Here is a 16,852-nt window from a genome sequence, read left to right on the forward strand (position 1 = left end):
CCGGCAGTAAAGAGAATATGGGTCATGTTCTTGCACTTGAAACTTGTGACCAGTTCGAAAGAATGCTCTTTTACCGCCCTGACACTGCACACCAGTGACGGGAAAACCAAATCTCTGTTGAACAGAATACTGAACTCTGAACTATCTACACACAGGATTTGAGAACCTGATGAGACTATTTGGACTAATGGCATCCTGTGAGAATCCTGCACCCTGGTCAAAAAGTCAGTTGAGACCATTCAAGCAGGTCATTTGCGGGGGAGGAATCCACAACTTTCACTTGTAAAGATTGCTTTAAAATTGTCTGTTGTGCAGATGGGAACACCTCAGAAGATGATCACAAAGGCATTTTATACAGTTACCAGAGCTTAGATATTAACTGCAAACATCTTTCAATCTTTCTAGACCTGTTCATCACAAGAAATGTTGGCAAGCTGCCTGATGTTCCAATAGTGATTTTGAAGACCAAGTCCTTTCAGATTCCACACATCTGGTGTAACAGGCTTTTGATCAGCCAATCTATTTAGATTTTATTTCCTTGCTATGTGAAAAATTCTGTTTGATATCAAGTTGACATCTAGGTAATTTTGGTCCCAAGTGCTTTATGGACCACAACCAGTAACTTAACTTCCATCCACAAGCTAATTTGAAATCTATACTGACTCGGGAGTGCTGTCAAGCTGAACACAATCTGAAACAGTGCTACTATATGGGACTTTCCAGGTTCTGTGGTGAAGGTGAACACATCTTCCTCTTCTATGCAGCCATGACGAAAAGCTTTAAAAAACCTCAGTACAGATAATCCAGTTTTGGGAAAAGATTTTCAACACTAGTGCTCTAACCAGATAGTACAATAATGTGGTTAGGTGAGTACCTGGATAGCCTTCAATAGATTAGAAAAGGGAGCAGGTCTATATAAATAGGTGACCTATAAAAATGGGTCCAGGGAAGATGCCCCTGTATTGGTAGCAAAGGATGAAAGTTCATTATAAAGTCCAGCCAAGCCACTGTCGCAATTATCTGTCAGTTGAATGGCAGGCTTTCTTAGAACTATTTGGAAATGCACTGATTCCATTAGCGTCTTGAGAGTGAATAAATAAGGTCTTCACTCGAAGCAAATGAGGCATGCCCTGATCGTAAACTAGAGTAGGTATTGGCTGGTCTACAGCAAGAGTAAAATTCTCAGTCCCAGACTAAACGTGAGATCCAGGGAGTGGCCAGATGTATCACCTGAGCCAGAAGCCATTTGGGGAAAGTCCCAAGATGGCAATGAGATGATGTTGTAGATTCTGTATTCGTCATGACTCCAAGTATCTTCATTTATTTAAACTTCATAAGCACCCCTCCCAAGTGTGTGGTGTACATGAATTAAAGCACAGCTATTCCACATAAATCTTTTAAAATATGTGTTTGCACACTTAATAGCTTACCAATACAGAAAGCTGAAAACTCATGGGGGGGGAGGCTCTTTACCGAATAGCCAAAAATGATTTTATAGCATCTCCTCAGTGTAAGGGTAAAAACGTTTAGAGTAGACCGGCAAAAATGCTGACTGTAAAGGTGCTTAGAGGTAATTCTTGTACGTGCATATATTATATTCTAGTGATCTCAGGACCTGAGACCTAGATAAATTTGAAATCTGAATATTCACTTCTCCTTATCAAACCCCTGAATATCAGCTAAATGCAAAATAGTCTTAAGCTTTTTCATGAATTTCTTCAATACCTTTTAAAGTCTTTTAAGGCTATTAGTATTTGTTTAAGATAGATGGATGTTGAAGATTTGTTTAAATATTTTTGAATACTTTTTTTTTCTTAGAGCTTAAAATAAATGCATTGGACACTAACCCTTACAGAACCTTTATTTATTATGATAATCCTATTTTAAATAAAAAAAAATTTAAAGTAAAAACCCATATACCAAATGGGGAAATTAACCAGGAATAAACCGGATATCAACATGGTTTTTGGATGCTAATACTAGAATCATATAGCAGGAAATCCTTTTTAAATGAATGCTTAGTAGAGGGAAATCTATTCAAGGAGTAAATTCCCAGTGTATATAATGGAGTAGATTAATTTTACCACCTACATCAGCAGTGTATTTGGCTCAACATTATCATTTGTGCCATATATGCTGCTGAGTGGCTTTATTAAAAGATGATACCCTTTTGAGGTTGTTACTTTATAAACAGAAAGGATGGTAAAGGCAAACAAATATATTTAGTTGTTTTTTATATATTTTCATCTGGCAGAAGCAGAATTAGAGCAAATCTGCAGGAAAGGAGAGGGGGGAGAGTCTGGATTTAGATGTTTTAATCTCAACAATATAAAAATTGTTAGTTTCTCTTTTTTAATGTAAAAAAGAGGCACCATAAAAATATAGTTTTATTGCTTTTTAAGAGGGAGGAAAGCACTTTTCATTCCTGTGGTTCTGATTTTTTTTTAAAAATGTGTTCTATGCATATGCAGAAATACTTGCTACAACATTTAAAAACATTGGAGCAAACTTTTTTAAAGAGAATTCCTGTATTACAATAAATTCCTGTATTTTGAGTCTACTAAAAAAGCAGATATATGCAAGAGAAAAGTGTAAATTTTTCCTCAAAGAGTTCTGCTATAATAGTTTTATCACACTTCGATTTAAATGTTGGTATCAGTGCTTCTGCTCCACAAAAAAGCTGATGGACTGAAGAACACTCCCATGAAATGTCAGCGCATTAGGTACTGTCATAAATATAAAGGGAAGGGTAACCACCTTTCTGTATACAGAACTATAAAATCCCTCCTGGCCAGAGGCAAAACCCTTTCACCTGTAAAAGGTTAAGAAGCTAAGATAACCTCGCTGGCACCTGACCAAAATGACCAATGAGGAGACAAGATACTTTCAAAGCTGGAGTGGGGAACGGGGGAAACAAAGGGTCTCTCTATTTGTGTGATGCTTTTGCCGGGAACAGATCAGGAATGCTCTTCATACCTCCTTAAGTTAGTGAGTAATCTAGCTAGAAATGCGTTAGATTTCCTTTTGTTTAATGGCTGGTAAAATAGCTGTGCTGAATGAAATATATATTCCTGTTTTTATGTCTTTTTGTAACTTAAGGTTTTGCCTAGAGGGCTTCTCTATGTTTTGAATCTGATTACCCTGTAAGGTATTTACCATCCTGACTTTACAGAGGTGATTCTTTTACTTTTTCTTTAATTAAAATTCTTCTTTTAAGAACTTGATTGTTTTTTCATTGTTCTTGAGATCCAAGTGTTTGGGTCTGTGTTCACCTATGCAAATTGGTGAGGATTTTTATCAAGCCTTCCCCAGGAAAGGGGGTGTAGGGCTGGGGGGGATATTTTGGGGGAAAGACGTCTCCAAGTGGGCTCTTTCCCTGTTCTTTGTTTAACATGCTTGGTGGTGGCAGCATAGGGTTCAAGGACAAGGTAAAGTTCGTACCCTGAGGAAGTTTTTAACCTAAGCTGGTAAAAAATAAGCTTAGGGGGTCTTTCATGCAGGTCCCCACATCTGTACCCTAGAGTTCAGAGTGGGGAAGGAACCTTGACAGGTACCTTTTTGAGAGAGCTTTATAACAAGCTTAGGGTTGTTATAAACAGAAGGGACTGATAAGAGTGTGTATGTTGGACCCCATTACACTAAATTATACCTCTTTGCACTAACTCAGACTCCCCTAGACCTACCTCACCCACTTTGCCCACATGTTGGACGATCTGCGTTGGTGTAATATACATTCTGAGTACCCAGAAGAAGATGCAAGTCGAAGTAGTTCCCACCCTGCTTTAAATTATAACTTTTTACTGCCTTCCACTTCATCAATTTCTAAGTTGCATTAACATAGACTCCTTAATATAGGGATAGCGTGGGTGTAAAAAGTGTGTCTAAAGGAGTCTGAATATGAAAAGGTCTAACTTACAGAATCTTTTGTCACTTCTAAATTTGGCCTTGTTTCACAGCAATATTGTGGAAGCTTGTATATACAACATTTTAGATTTCAACAAAACATTAGCACCCCATATATGCTTTGTAGTAAATTCTGTAAATAATGGACTGAAATTAGTTTGGAGTCTTAACCATAGTGCTAACAGCAACTGTAGTTATAAGGAAAAGGCAGTGCCTGAGGCAAGGAATTGCTAGCAACACCAACTTGTGAAGGAGCTAACGTTTTTGTTTTCTAAGATAACTATGACTTTGTTCACTTTTGGTAACTTATTTTGAGGAGGACATCTGGAGAATGCTTTTTCCCACAAATAATGAATTAAATAATTTGTCTGAATAATGGAAAATGGTTTAATCATTCAAACCATCACACAGGAGCCATATTTTTGAAGGCTTAATGGGGGAACATAAAGTTTTCATCTGTCTGCTCAGAGAGCTAATATGAGATCTATTGATCATCGTTTATGCTTGTTAGAGTCTCTAACAGCTATGTAAAATGTGATATGAAAAATACTTAATCTTCTAGTTCAGTTCCATCTTTGGAAATAGGATTTTTTTTCCCAAAGGTCTCATGGCTTCTGTCTGAATTTAACTTTGTTGGTTACAGGAACCAGCAGCATATAACTCAGTGAATGCATTAATTATTCAAATCCTGGTGGGAAGTGGGGGTAAAGAGTAACCACAGACTATGTGACTTTTATCTGTGTCAGGATTGCAACAAGGGCAGTCAAGCCTGAGGCTGGGAGTAGCAGAAGAGTTCATAGGTTTCAGGTCAGGGTGGAGACCAAGGGTCAGAGTCTCAGTCAGATTTCAGGGTCTGAGCCTGGAGGCGAAGCTCAAATCAAGCTGAGGTCAAAGCCAGGAATTCAGGAGCCGGAACGGTTGTGGGAGCTACAGGAAATCTGTGCTGTTTTCTGGAGACTTCCTGGAATGCCCCTTGGGTTTATATAGGACAAGGAGCAAATCAGGAGCCAGGAGGTTGTTGTCCCTCAAATCTTTGAGGTGGAACCTCACTGTAGTCTGTGTCCACCTCGAGTCATGGGAAATGGAGTGCAAGCTAGTTTCAGCTGCCGCTGGGTAGGAGCCTGGAGATGTCAACTACCTGGTAGCTCTGCAGGCCTGGGTTCTAGACCTACAAAGCCTTGCAGTCTGTTTCCTTTGCTGATTTGTTCTGCTTGTTACTTTCCATCTGTTCAGAGAACAAAATACGCTCAAGGATGTTATTTTGTATTACTCTCTGTAAGTTGTAGCAATAACATGCTTATAAATTGCATACCAAAGCCACTCGTGTGATGCGAAGCATGTCCTTATGGATTGTATTAGTAGAAATGGACCTAGGATGAATAAACATCTAGTCCAGCAGTTCTCAAACTTCATTGCACCATGACCCCATTCTGACAACAAAAATTAATACACGACCCCAGGAGGGGGTCCAAAGCCCGAGCCCACCCAAGCCCTGCCACCCTGGGCAGTGGCACCAAAGCTGCCCAATGGCTTCTACCCTAGGTGGGGCACATATAACCTTAGCTCCCCGGCCCTGGGCGGTGGGGCTCAGGCTTCGGCCCTGGACCCCAGCAAGTCTAACACCAGCCTTGACAACCCCATTAAAATGGGGTCGGGACCCACTTTGGGGTCCCGACCCACAGTTTGAGAACCCCTGATCTAGTCAGAAAGTTCATAAGAGGTGAAGGCAGGCTGGGAACAGTTTGGATGAGATGCTGATTGTGGCTTCATTTGTAATCAGATCATATTGTTGAATAGATTGCTAACATCTGCACCTTTAAACTAGAGAAATCTGATAGGATTTTAATACATGGGTGCTACTGGAAAGAAAAATGCAAGACTGGATATGAAGAGGCATTAAAAATACCAAATGTTTGAAAAATGCTCAGTCTTTCCCTTGAATGAATCTTGAACAGATGGCAATTCTCATTTTAAAAACATATACCGTAAATGAAGTATTGAGCGGCATTAGCAAGTGCATCAGCCTTAAGGTAGCATTCAGTATTTTGCTACATGCAATGTCTTATTTACCATACATCAAACAAGAAACTTGATATATGGCTTTGATAATGAAGGAAGGTGAAAAATTGTTCCCTTAAACACAAAATATATCTGGAAGACTTTTTCCCACTGCAGGAAGCAGGAATTCCCACTGTGTGTGTTTACAAGTATGGTTTTTGGTGGTAGACCATATCTACAGATAACCCCTTGAGCATGTTTTTGATATGAATAACCAACTTTTCAGTTTCTTTTGAAGAAATGTGGATTGGGGAAGGATCTGACTGGTCTTAACCACCCCATTTTTAAACTTTAAATGGTCCGTCTGTAGGTGCCTGCAGAGATATTACAATGAGATGTGTGTCTGTCTCTCTCTCTCTCTCGGATCTATAAAAGCATCTCAGGAAAGAGGGGGGGCCTCTCGGAGTCCTCTTCCTATTTTCCTTACTTTAACTTCCCTTTCTTCCATGGTCTTGTGCCCTATCCTTTTAGAGGACACTGTGAGCTAGTTGCTGCTGCTGCTTAATCAGCCATGGGGGCTGCTTTTAAAAATGCCCACTCCCTCTTCAGGAAATGAGAATTCCTGAGGTGGGTGTGTTGTCTGTATCGCTTCTTCCTACCCCCCAGCCCAGTTGGTGGGTGCGTGTGTGTTACACAGATGAGCACACATTCACAGAAGTACTGTCAGGACACCTAACCAAGTGTCTTTTATTAAAAACACCATCACCCCTTCCCCGTCTCTTTATTACTGAAGGTATCGAGAGACAATTGGAATAATACTAAAAAAATAATCTAAGGGCATGGAGTAAAATGGTTAGCCATGTTCCTTGGTTTTCCTTACTACCAAATGTAATATTCCCTTTAGACTGTGAAATGAAAGTGCTGTGCAGGGTGTCTTCAGCTTCCTGCACAACTTCCCCAGCTCTGGGCTGATATATACAGTAGGCTGTTCGCACAACAGAGCGTTTCTGCCTTCCATAGGGCTGGTACAGTTAACTTTTTAAACTGTTCGCTTTAACTGAATTTGATCTGAGGCAGCATTTGTTGCAAATGGGGATAGGGCTTTGTCTTGTCCTCTGTGTTGTATCTATACAGGCTCTGAAGCTGCAGAAGGATGTACTGGTGGTCCTGAAGTTGGCTAGCCTATTTACAGGAGTCATCTGCCCTGAAGGACAGCCAACCTAAAAAACAAGCAAAAAGGGAAGTAGGGGTCAGCAGGGGGAGGCATGATGGGGAGGTGTGCGAGTGCTCTGCCTAGATCTGTGTTCTGGGCCAGTGGTTCTCCACCAGGGTACTACACATACCACTGGGGGTAACACAGAGGTCTTCTGGGAGTACATCAGCTCATCTAGATATTTGCTTAGTTTTACTATAGGCTACATAAAAAACACTAGCGAAGTTGGTACAAACTAAAATTTCATACAGACAATGACTTGTTTATACTGCTCTATATACTATACACTGAAATGTAAGGACAATATTTATTTTCCAATTGATTTATTTTATAATTCTATGGTAAATGAGAAAGTAATAGTAATAGTATGCTGTGACACTTCTGTATTTTTATGTCTGATTTTGTAATCAGGTAGTTTTTAAGTGACGTGAAACTTGGCAGGTACTCAAGACAAATGAGACTCCTGAAAGGGGTACAATAGTCTGGAAAGGTTGAGAGCCACTCGTCTAGACTTTCACAGCCTGTCGGTGAAAGTTAGCTTTCTGCATGGCCACAAGAGTGCAGATGGATGTGTCTTGGATCAGCTTTTATGTGGACTTCCCATTCTCTGTCTATTGTCTTACCGAGAAAGCAGTGGTTGGGGCTGGTGCCCCTCTCCTCTCTACTACTTCTCTTGAGGCTGGGAAGCAGTAACTAGCATTGACATCAAAAGATACTCTGAGCATCTTCTATTGTTCTCATATACTTGGCATAGAAATTGAGCTGGGTGGAGTATGTGACTCAGTTCCTTGGAAGGAGAGTCTTTAGTGATTAGAGGGAGTAGACTAGTAGCATCTACCTTCACTTTAGAAATGTGGTGATGGTAATGTTGTTGTTGCTCTGTTCTAGAGTGGCTGGAGACAATTTGGGGCTGGAGAGAGACCCATATTAACTTCTAACTTGGAAATCGTCTCTTCATCATACAGCTTTTTATCAGTCAGGTTACCCATCACTGTGGAGTTCACAGTACATACTCCTGGGGATTTAATAAAGTCCACCTGCTTTTGAGACTGTGCTATAATAATTGAGCATTATGTTATGAGGTGGCACATCAAAAATCTTTTCAAATAGAAAATGCATGGCTTGCAGAGATATGGGGGTTTGGGATTTTATATCCTGTAGAATTAAAGCTTACATTTTAAAATGTTAAATTTATTTCTAACTGAATGTATGTAGTCTTGTGGAAATTCTTGCTATTGTTGTACTGAGCCAGATTATTCCAGGATAACTTTAATTTCCTGTATGCTTTGATATGAATATTTCCATCCAAACAGGAATCGGCATGTATTGTCTGCGAAGATTTACAGTCAAACTGCTAGGTAAAATACATCCCAGATAAACAGCAAAATAGAATTATTTTAAGATAATAAGAAAAAGAAGATACAAGAATTAGTAAAGCCAGCACAAAATGATCGCAGGAAAGATATAACTGAGGTATAAAGCACTACAAAATTGTTGATGCAGATTTTTATTTAAAACTCACTCTGCTGCAACATTTTCGTGATTTGTGTTAGGGGAGTGTTGAACAGAAAATCTCATTTTATTAACAGACTGTTTTTGTTAATCCAAATTGAAGTAAGTGTGTGTGTGTGTGTGTGTGTGTGTGTGTGTGTTATATATTTAAATCTAAGCTATAATTAACATTGCAGATAACATCAGTTGGCTACATAGGCATCTGAATAAAGCAAATCTCTCTCTTAATTCAAATAAGATTTGCCAGACTATAATTTGAAGAATTCTGCTCCCCTTTATCTGCATTATTTATTACCTGAGAGCAACTAGCTATCTCATCCTGGGACAAGGTGAAATTAGATATTGTGCAATATAGTCTTTTCTGATTGTAATAATGAATTATTCTTTTTACCAGTATGGCCTCTGGAGGACTAAGATGAAATCACCAAGATTTCCTTTAGGGCATTTAGCTCTAAATTAAATTGTGATGCTAAAAATTAAAGACTGGCCCTTAATCCTCTTCTCCCTTCTGCAGTTTTAATGAAAGCAGAATTGAAGAGATTTTAATGTGAAGGGTCAGGAGTTCATAGCACTTACCCAAAGGAAAGGCAGTGATGTTAATAGATGCTGCAAACTGCCGTACATGTCTGCCTCTGTCCTAGGCAACACTTACTACTGCTGTTTTTGTATTATTATCTTTTCTGTTGACCCCGCTGTCTCCTACCTACAACAGTCTTTGACCAAACCTACTGTATGTAGAGCCAACTTTTATTTAAAGCATCTCTCTCTACATAGGATGGGTTTCATATTGTTTTAGTACAAGATACTTCTGTGTTCATAACCAGTGTGTCATCTTTGGCTCTTCCCCCTGTTGCTGGCCATCTCTCAGATAGGCATTTAATTAAAAAAGCTTTGTTCATTACCTGTGTATTAGTACTTTTTCAGGGTGGATTTGATTTAAATTGATTTTAAATCATGAACTTTGCCAAATATGTCTCAAGGTAATAAAATAAAGTCTGTGGGTAGTTCCTTTACTGATTGTGTTCTAGATACGTTCATACTGAACTTATCACTGTAGACCATCGAAACGGCCAGAAGGGCGCGGAGGCAGTGAACGGTAGCATGGCTCGACCTGGCTAACGCCTTTGGGTCCATGCCCTACCACCACATCTTTGCCACGCTCCAGGAGTTTGGGATGCCAGAGAACTTCCTTCGTGTGATCCGAGAGGTGTACGAGGGATGCAGCACCACCATTCGCTCGGTCGAAGGGGAGACCACCGAGATCCTGATCCGGAGCGGAGTTAAGCAGGGCTGTCCCCTCAGCCCCATCATCTTTAACCTCCCCATGGAGCCATTGCTGCGAGCGATCTCCAATGGCGCAGATGGCTTCAACCTCCACGGTGAGAGGGTGAGCGTCCTGGCTTACACGGATGACCTGGTCCTGACTGCGGACGACTCAGAGAACCTCCAACATATGCTAGATGCCACCAGTCAAGCTGCCGATTGGATGGGGCTCCGCTTCAATGCAAAGAAGTGCGCAACTCTCCACACTGACGACAGCAAAAGGGACTCGGTGCAGACGACAGGGTTCCAGATCCAGGGCGAGACCATCATCCCCCTGGCAGAGGGGCAGGCGTACCAGCACCTTGGTACGCCGACGGGTTTCCATGTCCGGCAGACACCCAAGGACACCATCCAGGAGATCTTTCAGGATGCCGCCAAGATCGACGCCTCCCAGCTAGCACCATGGCAGAAGATAAACGCCCTGAACACCTTCCTGATGCCCCGCATCTCGTTCGTCTTAAGGGGATCCGCTGTGGTGAAGGTACCCCTCAACAAGGCAGACAAGATCGTCCAGCAGCTGGTGAAGAAGTGGCTGTTCCTTCCCCAGAGAGCCAGCAATGAGCTGGTCTATATCGCCCACAGGCATGGCAGTGCCAATGTCCCCCGCATGGGTGACCTGTGTGACATTGCGGTGATCACCCGCGCCTTCCACCTGCTGACGTGTCCCGACGCCATGGTAAGGAACATTGCAGCAAACTCCCTCCATGACACAACAAAGAAGCGGATCAGCAGAGCCCCCTCCAACCAAGACACCGCCAGCTTCCTGAGCGGTTCCCTGGATGGCAAATTTGGACGGAACAGGCGCGACATCACTTCACTGTGGTCCCGTGCTCGCAATGCCACGCGTCGCCTGGGGAAGCGCATCGGCTGCCGCTGGGGGTGGTGCAAGGAGCGCCAGGAGCTGGGAGTCCTGGTGCCGCAGATCAGGTCCGATGACAACACCATCGTCACCCTGAGCGCCAGGGGCATGCTGGAGAGGACCCTGAAGGCAGCCATCCACTCACTGTGTACATGGAAACCCTGAAGCGTAAACCGGACCAGGGTAAAGCCTTCGAACTGACCAGCAAGTGGGATGCCAGCAACCACCTCCCCGCCGGGGGCGGCTTCACCCATTTCGCCGACTGGCGGTTCATCGACGGCGCCCGACTCAGCTGCGTCCCGCTCAACAGAGCCGTCCGCCAGGGGAACCGAGACAAGCGTTGCAGGAAGTGCGGCTACTCCAACGAGACCCTGCCCCATGTCCTGTGCAGCTGCAAGCCCCGCTCCAGAGCCTGGCAGCTGCGCCGCAACGCCATCCAGAACCGCCTGGTGAAAGCCATCGCACCGTGCCTGGGGGAGGTCGCCGTGAACTGCGCCATCCCCGGTACTGACAGCCAGTTGCGACCTGACGTGGTAGTCACCGACGAGGCCCAGAAAAAGATCATCCTCGTCGACATCACGGTCTCCTTCGAGAACAGGAACCCGACCTTCCGTGAAGCCCAAGCTCGTAAGCTGGAAAAATACGCCCCCCTGGCCAACACCCTGAGAGCGAAGGGCTACGAGGTGCAGATGGATGCCCTGATCGTCGGAGCCCTGGGCACTTGGGACCCCTGCAACAAGCGTGTGCTGCGGACCTGTGGGATCAGTCACCGTCCGATGGTCCAGGGACATCTACATCGAACACATTACCGGCCACCGACAGTACCAGGAGGTGTGAGCCGATACGACGTCGTGCATCAACTATGGGAAAGGGACTGAGAGACTTTTTCCATTGGACCATATGAACTGGAACCATAAACTCACTGAACATTAAATCCCACCAAATGAGGGTAGATCCATCCTCATCATCGTATCCACTCATTGTACTCCACACCTGAACATAGCCTTTATATGGACAACATACCCCCATATCTCAATGTCTTCGACCCGTTAAACTTTTACCCCCAATCGGGGAGATTGCAGATTATATATTCCTTATGCCACCCATTCCTAAACTGAATTTCTCACCCCCTGATAATCTGTACCTTATTCCCTGATAACCAGAAACTTCTATGCTTAAACTCTGTACCGTTTTCTTTTTACTTCAACATTATCTTAATAGTTTTATTAAATCTGAGCACCTTCCAGTAGTGGATTTAGCAGCATCACTAATATCTGTCACGTGTGGCTTGTTCGTGCTCTCATCTCCTCCCAAGAGGGAGAATTGTGTATGCAGGGTGGTGTATTTTGGTAGGAATTTTTCTCGTTGTTTGAGCGGGTTTTTGTTTTGTGTTTTTTGTGGGGATTGAGGGGTTTTGTTTTTTTTGTTTTTGGTAGTGTTTGGTCTTGTTTCTGTAGGGTGAATTTGTTTTGTTTAATGTCTGTGTTTGTTAGAGAAAGGAAAAGTCAAACAAAAGGCAACTTGTACTTGGAGCAGAAGGTGGTGAGGTTTGTCATGCTCCTTCACAAAGTGGGTATTCACCCACGAAAGCTTATGCTCCAATCCACAGGACACTCTGCCGCTTTTACAGATCCAGACTAACACAGCTACCCCTCTGATACTTAGTTCATGGGGAAGTTCATTCCTCCGCCCCTGACGCTTTAATCCTAGCCAAACATTATAGAGGGATAACTTTCAGCTCGCAAATCTCCATATAAGAAAAAGTCTCCCTTAGTTCGCTAGTAGAGGTATGTAGTACCGCATAAGGGAAGAAAAATTATTACTTCAGCTTGTTTTGAAACACTTTGGAGGGTTTTTAACTACATTTTAATCGTGGCTGTGAATCTGCATTTTAAAATTTTTCCTGAAATTTAATTATAGGCTGTTGTTCAGCCAGTGTTTTATCCCTTGAAATTTAAATAACATGAATTCTGTAATAAAATTATATCCATGTCAATATAAAATTACTTTAACCTTTTCTGTATTCCAGACCATTTTACAGTATAGTTTAAAAAACAAAAATCAATCTAATAAATCCCACTAATTGTGGAATTGTCCTCTGTTTCATGGATTAGATCATTTAACTGTGGGATTTTTAATTTTCACTAACTGGGAGTATCATTTTGACTACTCTTCAGCTGGACAAGTCTCCTCCTGTATTTTTAGTCTCTAATTAATTAAAATGAATATATTTAATTGATCTGTAGTTTGTGAAATGGAATTTTTAGTGGACCTCCGCCTTCCCCGCCCCCCCCCTTGTATATTTTGTAGTGTATATTGTACAACTAGTGACACAAAGGTTCTATTAATATTGTATGGGAAATACACTGTGATATTACTGATATACAAATCTTAAGAGGAAAAAAGAAGCATGTAATACAGCATATTTAGTAACTTGGAGATAATTTACCTTTTGTGCCTAGAGATGGTAGTTTATCTAGCTCAGAGAATGTTCTTCAGGATGTGTTGCTCATGTCCATTCCATTTCCCACCCTCCTGCTCCTCTATTGGAGTTGCCTACAAGCAGTAACTGAGAGGGTGTAGGGCCAGTGGCGCCTGATGTACCGATGCCTGAACATGGCACTGAAGGAGGCACTACAGTCGGCCCTACAGATACCGCTAAGGCAAAAAATCTCCGATGACCGCACACGTGGGCGCATACAGACCTAGAATGGAATGGACATGAGCAACACATCTCGAAGAACAACAGTTATGAAAGGTAAGGAACTCAGTAACGATATGTAGGACCCATGCATTTATGCATCGGTGGGACTCCCAATTTTAGTAATGACATCATGTAGGACAACTGCATTAATGCATCTATGTGATTCCAAATTTTTAGTGCATTTCCCCCCATTTTGTCATAACTATCAAATATAGCTTTGACGGAGAAAATATTTTTTTCCATTTTCAAATAAAGTGGTAACTTAACTTACTATGCCTCTGTTGGTTTTGTTATGCCCTCTTTAGCTTCCTGGATTTGCCTTGCTCTTTCTTTTCCTATCTCATTTTCATGATCAGTTTCCCCTTCTCCTATTCACTTACTTTCTTTCATATATAGATATGCAGTGATGGGCACTAATACAAAACCCTTCTGTGTAATACCTTCTAGTACTGTGTACAACTCTTCACATCACACAGTCCATGAAATGTATATGAAAACTACTCAATAAACCCTATCTATGCAATATCAGATAAAGTGTAACAGTATTGAAAATTTGCTGTCATGTTCAGGCAATCAAACTTTGCAACTGTTACCTTTGTTGTTAATTGCCTCATCAGTAAAGATGTACTGGACCATTATGACAAACAAAATAGCATAAGGCCCTACAAATTCTTAAGTGCGCTCCTAAACAGACACTTTCTTCAATTTGGGGCCTAAATAAATAAGGAGAAAAGCTACAAGATGTTAAACATGTATCCAAAATTGTAGGGGGAGAGAACATTGTTGTTTCCTCACTTTTGAACAGTGCTCAAAGTACAGGGGCACTTGGTGTAGGGGGGAGTACTTCAACTATGTAACCTTAACATGCTCTCAACATTGAGCTAGATTATGTCTTTAGGCACCGTCTTCTCCACCCCAATAGTAGCCCTGGGAAATATTGTGCCTCAGTGACATCTCTTTGAGGCTCAATTACCTCCCACCATCTTCCTTGCCTCGGGGAGGGAGATAGTAATTTGCTGCTGCCCTATATCAGAAATAATTTCTGACATTTCCTGTGCTGGCAGAGCCAAGACTTTGCCCTCTTCCCATCCCTTCCTGCCCACTTATGCACACAGGGCCCACTTTCTCCTGCATACTTGGACTCAAGGCACAGGTAGCCATGCATGGTGTGTGTGTGTGTGTGTGTGTGTGTAGTCAAATAGGTGTAGTCTAAGCCCATAGTCTTTATGCATTTGTGTATGTTGTAATGTAAGGGTGTGCCTTAATATTTTGAGCATTTTAATGTTACTATAAAGTTAAGTGCTAGCATCAGACTAGGTGCTACTAACCAGCAGCTGATAATGTTGGATTCTTGAAAGCGTTTTGGCAAGATCTGAGCTGCTTTGTAGCTCTCATTTTAATTGTACACAGCTGACTCAGAGCCCAGGCTGCTAGTGCAGCTCCAGTTTGCTGTTCTCAGCAGATTGTGATGATACAGTAGAATGAAAGAACAGGGTATAAAAATTTACAGAGTGCACATATTTTTGTGACCTGATTTGATCCAGGGCTGCCTTGAAAAGTAGCTGTTTTCTGTGGTTTTGTGCTGGGTTTATTGCCACTTCTAGATACACTGTGCATGGCTTTTTAATCTAATAAAGTTATTTAGGACTGCCTACAGCACTAGTAAGATAAGATTGTATACATTTTGTAGTTATATGGGATATGGGTACTCATTTTTTGGACTTACATATATTATTTACACTTTCAGACTAGTGACTATCTTTTTTTACTAAGCTGAAGCTCTTACATTGCTGCAAAGTACGATAGCACCATTAAAACACACCAGCATGCCTTACTTGCTGTGCCAGTTAAATCTACACAAATCTAGTCCCTGACATAACATATTGTATTTAAACCTGCAGTACAAGTTTGTGGTGAATATGGGGCAGCTCTATAATAACTTCAAAATATTCTGTGAGCTGGTTATTGGGGTGTTTACTTTGAGTATATGGGGATAAATTATGGGATGTTACTATAGGACTTTGTTGGGTTAAGCCAAGAGGACTGTTGGGGAAACAAATGAGAGGGAAATCAATGACTTGAGATAAGATGCCCCAAGAACATTTGACAAGACAACGGGAGAGCAGTTGTCCCAGAGGAGACTGACTCAGCTTCCTGTTAGAGTTGATCAAAGTGATTTTGGGCAGCAGAGCCAAAAGCCCAGGAAACTGAGAAGACAAGGTCTACTGGCTGGATGAAAAGTGACTCTCACACACCACTGTTTGCAGAGTAGACCCACCCTAAGAGTGAGAGAATTGCATGTTGTACCTGAGGAAAGGTAAAGGCATGAAGCCTGACACATTGGGGGTTGGCAAGGGAGGGAGAATTGCAGTTAGGCCTGGAACAATTACAATGTTTTACATAGCACTGAAAATTGACATCTGCGTCTTATTTAATTTTGCCAACTCACTGATTGTTAGCTATTCTACCTGTCCTGTAGCTTTTGCAGATTTTTATTATCACTTTGGATAATTCAGTATATTATATAAGATATGAAACTGTTTGCACCTGGTTAATGAACTGTATATATCTGCAATTCTTTTGAGAGCAGACGCTTGTATTTTTTGAGCTTCCTTTGTTGATCCAGTGTGAGGAGAAGGGAGTGAAGCAGAGGATAAGCAAATGACTCAGTTCATGTGCAGAACAAGATGCAATTGTTTGTATTCAGGATGTGCTGCTGCAGAATTCAGACAAATCAAAATCTGCTTGATGGAACTATTGTTCTTTTGTTTATAAATGAAGTCTTGCAGCAGCATCAAAGAAATAATTCATGCAAATCAGCCATGGTGATTCTGTCCAGTTTTAAAGTGATTTTAAAATCTCTAAATGGTAACCCTTCTGGACTCCACAGTAGGAACGAAACTTTAAAGGCCCTGTTGGCAGAGAGTTGGGGCTTAAAGAAAAACATAAAGTAGCACAAGACTGGCAATAAAATCAGAAAAGTTGGCTACAGTGCAGAATAGGCATGTTGAGTGATTTTTCAGTTACTTATCAACATGGAATAGGGAAGTATTTTTGTGTAAGTAGAGGATGATGGATCAGAGGGGGGGAAAGGCTCTACAAACTAGAGAATGGGAGCAGTGAGGAAGGCTGGATTATATAGGCACTGACTCTGTGGGTGCTAAATTAACAGGTGCTTCTCATCCACCGGCAGCCAAGCTTCCCTCCCTCCCGCCCACTGGCGGCCCCATCGGTCAATTTTTCCCCTCTCTCACAGTGCCTCCTGCCCGCCGCAGGTCAGCTGTTCTGCAGCGGGCAGGAGGCGCTGGGAAGGAGGGAGAGGGACGGGAAGAGGTGGAAC

General features: G+C 42.1%; 1 protein-coding gene across 4 annotated transcripts in view; it reads left to right on the forward strand.

The window, feature by feature from the left end:
- The window catches only part of TMCC3 (transmembrane and coiled-coil domain family 3), a 230,458-nt gene that overhangs the window by 189,336 nt on the left and 24,270 nt on the right, over positions 1-16,852 (forward strand). The window lies entirely within an intron of this gene.

This window comes from Natator depressus, chromosome 1 (assembly GCF_965152275.1).
Source record: "Natator depressus isolate rNatDep1 chromosome 1, rNatDep2.hap1, whole genome shotgun sequence".
NCBI classification, from domain to species: domain Eukaryota; kingdom Metazoa; phylum Chordata; order Testudines; family Cheloniidae; genus Natator; species Natator depressus.